This window comes from Girardinichthys multiradiatus, chromosome 11 (genome assembly GCF_021462225.1).
Source record: "Girardinichthys multiradiatus isolate DD_20200921_A chromosome 11, DD_fGirMul_XY1, whole genome shotgun sequence".
Lineage (NCBI taxonomy): Eukaryota > Metazoa > Chordata > Actinopteri > Cyprinodontiformes > Goodeidae > Girardinichthys > Girardinichthys multiradiatus.
In genome coordinates this window covers 20,818,884-20,824,883 of record NC_061804.1, presented here as the reverse complement: position 1 = coordinate 20,824,883, position 6,000 = coordinate 20,818,884, and positions in this window count along the sequence as shown.

Genomic DNA, 6,000 nt, shown 5'->3' with positions numbered 1-6,000 from the left:
AAATCCACTGGTCCCCAAACCAGACCCCCTCCGGCCCTTGGCTGCGTCTAGAAATCCTGTCCATAAAAGTTATGAACAGGACCGGTGACAAAGGGCAGCCCTGCCGGAGTCCAACATGCACCGGGAACAGGTCCGACTTAGTGCCGGCAATGCGGACCAAATTCCTGCGCCGCTCGTACAGGGACCGGATGGCCCCTAACAAAGGGCCCACAATTTCATACTGCTGGAGCACCCCCCACAGGGCATCACGAGGGACACAGTTGAATGCTTTCTCCAGGTCCACAAAATACATGTGAAACGGTTGGGCAAACTCCCATGAACCCTCGAGTACCCTGTAGAGGGTATAGAGCTGGTCCAGTATTCCACGCCTGGGACGAAAACTACACTGCTCCTCCTGAAGCCGAGGTTTGACTATCGGCCGCACTCTCCTCTCCAATACCCTGGCATAGGCCTTACTAGGGAGGCTGAGGAGTGTGATCCCCCTGTAGTTGGAACAACAGTGTGCCACTTCTTATGAAGGGGGACCACCACCCCAGTTTGCCAGTCCAGAGGCACTGTCCCCGACCGCCACGTAATGTTGAAGAGGTGTGTCAACCATGACAGCCCCACAACATCCAGAGATTTGAGGTACTCAGGGCGGATCTCTTCCACCCCCGAAGCCTTGCCACCACGGAGCTTTTTAACCACCTCGGTGACTTCAGCCTGGGTGATGAAAGAGTCCAACCCCAAGTCCCCAGCCTCTGTTTCCACCAGGGAATTTGTGATGGCAGGATTGAGGAGATCCTTGAAGTACTCCTTCCACCGCCTGATAATGTTCTCAGTCGAGGTCAGCAGCCTCCCACCCCCACTATAAACAGTGTTGGCGAAGCACTGCTTCCCCCTCCTGAGGCGCCAGACGGTTTGCCAGAATCGCTTTGAGACGAACCGGTAGTCCTTCTCCATGGCCTCACCGAACTCCTCCCAGGCCCGAGGTTTTGCCTCTGCCACAGCCCGGGCCGTGGCACGCTTGACCTCACGCTACCCGTCAGCCGCCTCAGGAGTCCCACAAGCCAACCACAGCTGATAGGACTCCTTCTTCAGCTTGACAGCATCCCTTACAGCCGGTGTACACCACCAGGTTCAGGGATTGCTGCTGCGACAGGCACCGCAGACCTTATGGCCGCAGCTACGGGCAGCAGCATCGACAATAGATGCAGAGAACGCGGTCCACTCGGACTCTATGTCTCCAACATCCCCCGGAATCTTGTCAAAGCTCTCCCGGAGGTGGGAGTTGAATACATCCCTGTCCGAGGGCTCCGCCATAAGTAGCAGTTTAATTGCAGACCCTCACTATGCGCTTGGCCCTGCCAAGTCTGTCTGGCTTTCTCCTACTCCAGCGGATCCAACTCACCACCAGGTGGTGATAAGTGGACAGCTCAGCACCTCTCTTCACCCGAGTGTCCAAAACATGCGGCCGAAGGTCTGATGATACGACGACAAAGTTCATCATTGACCTCCTGCCTAGGGTGTCCTGGTGCCAAGTGCACTGATGGACACCCTTATGTTTGAACATGGTGTTCATTATGGACAATCCGTGACTAGCACAGAAGTTCAATAACAAAACACCACTCGGATTCAGATCGGGGAGGCCATTCCTCCCGATCACGCCTCTCCAGGTGTCACTGTCGTTTCCCACGTGGGCGTTGAAGTCCCCCAGCAGAATAATGGAGTCCCAGGGAGGGGCACTATCCAGCACCTCCGACAGGGACACCAAGAAGGCTGAGTACTCCGCACTACCGCCCGGCCCGTAGGCTGAGACGACAGTCAGAGACCTATCCCCAACCCAAAGGCGCAGGGATGTGACCCTCTAAGGCACTGGGGTAAACCCCAACACGAGACGGCTGAGGTGGGGGGCAACAAGCACACCCACACCATCCTGCCGCCTCTCCCCATGGGCCACTCCATAGTAGAAGAGAGTCCAACCCCTCTCAAGGAGATGGGTTCCAGAGCCCACGCTCTGCGTGGAGGTGAGCCCGACTATTTCTAGTCGATATCTCTCGACCTCCCGCACAAGCTCAGGCTCCTTCCCCCCCAGCGAGGTGACATTCCATGTCCGTAGAGCCAGCCTAAGCATCCGGGGATCGGGCCGCTGAGGTCTCCACCTTCGTCCGCCACCTTCGTCCGCCACCTTCGTCCGCCACCTTCGTCCGCCACCTTCGTCCGCCACCTTCGTCCGCCACCTTCGTCCGCCACCTTCGTCCGCCACCCAATCCTCGTTGCACCGGTTCCTCACGGTTCTCCCTGCAGGTGTTGGGCCCACTGGGGGATGGCCCCGCGTCTCTCGTTCGGGCTTAGCCTGGCCGGGTCCCGCGAGGAGCAACCCGGCCACCAGGCGCTCTCCGGCGAGTCCCGACCCCAGACCTGGCTCCAGGGTGGGACCCCGGCTCCTCATGAAGGATTCTTGAACCGCTCTTTGTCTGACCCGTCACCTAGAGCCTGTTTGTCATGGGAGACCCTAGCAGGGGCATTTACACCCCAGACAACATAGCCTCTAGGATCATTTGAGCACTCAAACCCCTCCACCACGTTAAGGTGGTGGTTTAAGGAGGGGTCATTTGTGCCAATATTGAAGTTTTTATCAGATCAAGTGTTTACATAAATGCTGTCACCACTGTCACCTGATTGTTCTGCACATCTAATTTAATACATATAACCTATACCTTACTAATAACTGCACAGTATTGTCTTTTTCCACTCCTTTACTGTAAATCCTATTCAGCCTTTTTGTGATTGTTTTTTGCAGTTTGTTTCTTATAGCTTTTAGTTTGGGTAAGTTTTCTACTTTTTTAGAGAAATATGAACCTGTATACTTTCATTGCCTTATGGTTTGGTGCTGACACTCAAATTTCCCTATTGTGGAACAATAAAGGCTTTCTATTCTAATTAATTGAGAGAGGTAACCATGAACCATGACTTCTGAGATCATGCATTACAAAGTTACTGTTTGAAAATGTAATCTACCTTTATACTTCCAAAGAAGAATAAACACTTCTGATTTGGAAAATTTACTTTGTTATAAAGTAAAATATGCCATACTTAACCATTTAAGAACTTGTAACAAAGAACATTAAAATAGAACTTATTTCTGGTGAGGAATATCAAACCATGGCAAAATGTGTTTGCCTTTTGATCTGAGGTTCTCAAAACATTTCCCCCAAAATGTGTTGATTCACAGCATTCAGTGCTGTGTATAACGCTGCATGTGGTTGTATTGTCTTCTTTTCAGACACCGTCTTCACTACATTTGCCAGGTCATCATAAAGCTCCCACACACATGGAGCTCTTCGGCAGTATGCAGTGTAATGTCCCAGACCATCTTTAGTCAAGCTTCCCTTGAAAGCGATGACTCCTCTCAAAGTGAATGTCTTTCCTTGGAGAGCCATAATGGGGGGAAATTCACTCAAAGGAAACTGAGTTGTGTTTGCAAGGTCAGTGTCAATCCATGCTATTTCTCCAATGCTGTAGGTGTGAGTAACAGTTCCAGCACAGAGCATTTTTCCTGAGGTGCTGGCTCCTGTTTTAAATTCAACTGGACATTCTGATTCCTTCGGTAGTGGGCGAAGGCAGGAAGACTCTGGAAGGAAGAGTCCGTTTTCCGCTGAAATGTCAAGCTGAGCCATGCCAGAGTCCATCAGCACAGAAATGTCAGGAGAAACAATTGTCAGGAGATATTGCACTGGGCATCAATTTGATGGACACCAGACCTCAACTGGATTTTTTCAAACATTGCACTAAGCAGCTCTGCCCTCTGTGAATAGATCTTTGGGGTCACACCATCTGTAGCAATGGCTTTTACCAGCAGCGAGATGGGGTTGTCACTGTTGTTCCTGACAACATTTTGAAATGCTGAGCTGTCACAGAAAGCACAGCATAAGCACTGACAAAACGCATCAATTGCACATGTGTTCAGAACAGAGATTGCTGATTTTCCAACTTTAATCGGTTGATGCAGGTTTCCATTTTTTAATAGTCCCACTTTCACTCTTTTTGCCCCAAAAGATGGATCTGCATGGAGCCATTCAGTGCAGGACGTGAGATAAGAACTCCTATTCCTGGAGTCCCCTCCAGTTTTCAACCACTTCTACATCTGTTGGAGGAATGTTTGTGGTTTCATCGGATTCCACAGAATGGTGAGAATCCATTCTTCTCTTGGCTTCAGCACTATGGGTAGTCATGGATATAGAGTTTGTTTTGGAAAAATTTGCTAATCCAGATGTTTCCTCATCATTTTTCTCTTTTGCAGAACAAATCCGCATATTTCCTTCAATGAAGAAAACATGACGAGAAATAAAGCGATCAACTCGAATGGGTAAGTTCTCGTGTTTAAAAAGGCCATGCTTTACATTTTTGAATTCTGCTTCAACAGTGGCTGAGCTTGCTGTGAGACTGGTGGTTTTGACGAAGGGGACCATTACTCCTGTCCAAAGTGGTAAGTAACTCGCTAGTCTTATTATGTGTGGAACAATATCAGGGAGGAAATGGATGTTATCCCTAGCCCCATTGGCTGCAGCAAGGGACCTGCTCTCCTCGCATGTTTGATACCCAGCCACGTAGGTCAGTCTGGATCTCGTCAAAAGGATCCACTTGATACGCTTCCTTTGTGTCTTCAGCTGGAATGATGATGGAGTCTTCTGTGATCTGGGGTTTTAGATATTTTTTGCACATCTCTGATTCGATAGGGACTCCAGAACTATCATCACCCTCTGCCTCACTGAGGGCCACAACAGTGATGGCATGTATTAGCTGTTTTGCATGGTCCAAGCACTGTGATTGAAGAAGCTTTGCTATTGCCCTGACAAAGAAATCTTTGACATTGTGTGACTTGTTTTTCAGGCAGTCCCACTGACAGATCATCTTTATGCAGTGTGCCACATCAACCCTGATAAAACAAGGAGGGAATTTTGCAGACTGGTTCCCAAGTAGCAAACGGAAGCATTCGTTAATGTATGTCTTCAGATTGGGGTAAGGAGTGAAGGCCTTCACCAGAGCACCAAGAATAGCCAGAGAAAAGTCACTCACGTCTTCCTTTGGTACAGCAGCACCTGTACGAATCCATTCTGTCAGCAATGTTGCAATTGCATTAATGTCGTTTCTCTCTGACAGCATTTGCACAACTGGGACTGAGCAGTTGTCCCTTGCTAGAAAACCTTGATATAAGAAGATGTGGCCCGATGTACCATTTGGTCTCACCAGTCTTCTCACAACTGAGCCAGTTGCATCAAAGCAAACTACTGAGGGGCTTTTTTTGGACAATGCCTTATACACATGTAGCTGTGTTTGACTCCAATAGTGGCAGAAGAACTTGTCTAGACCAATGTCTCTCATACTACCACTGTGAGGTGTGCTATATTTTAATAACTGCAAAGACAAAATGGGATCTTTGTCACCTAATTCCAAATCTCTTCTCTCCTGCTTAGCTTTTCATAGGGTGGCCAAATTTGGAAGGTGACTTGGCTCAGCATCTCCAATATCTATCAAATCTGATGCCTTCGCTGACCTCCATACAGCCGGCTCCATCCTGCCCTCACACAGCTCTTTTGAAATCTGTGCACAAAGGTTTCCAGACATGAACCTCTTGGATTGCCCAGTGTGCAGGGAGATATCAGTGTCTTCGATGAAACACTGAAGCAGCATTGGGCTGTTTACCGTTGGCTCTCTAGCACAAGTCATTTTAATATGGCCTTGACACTCTTTACATAAGCCTTTGATATCTATGTAGTTGCTTGTGACAGTTGGATAAACTTTTGCTCTCTGGAACACAAATGTACATGTGCTTTTGATCTTTTTCCAAATGAGATGGTTAATTACATGACTCCAAGTGCCAGGCTTAAAAATCATGTATTACCTTTTGCCAGATGATGAAAACTTGTCATTATGTTCCACTTTCTCAGGTACAAATTTGATCCATTCTTCAATAGGAACTTCAAGCTGAAAACCTGAGCAGTCGTCTTGTCCAGGAGA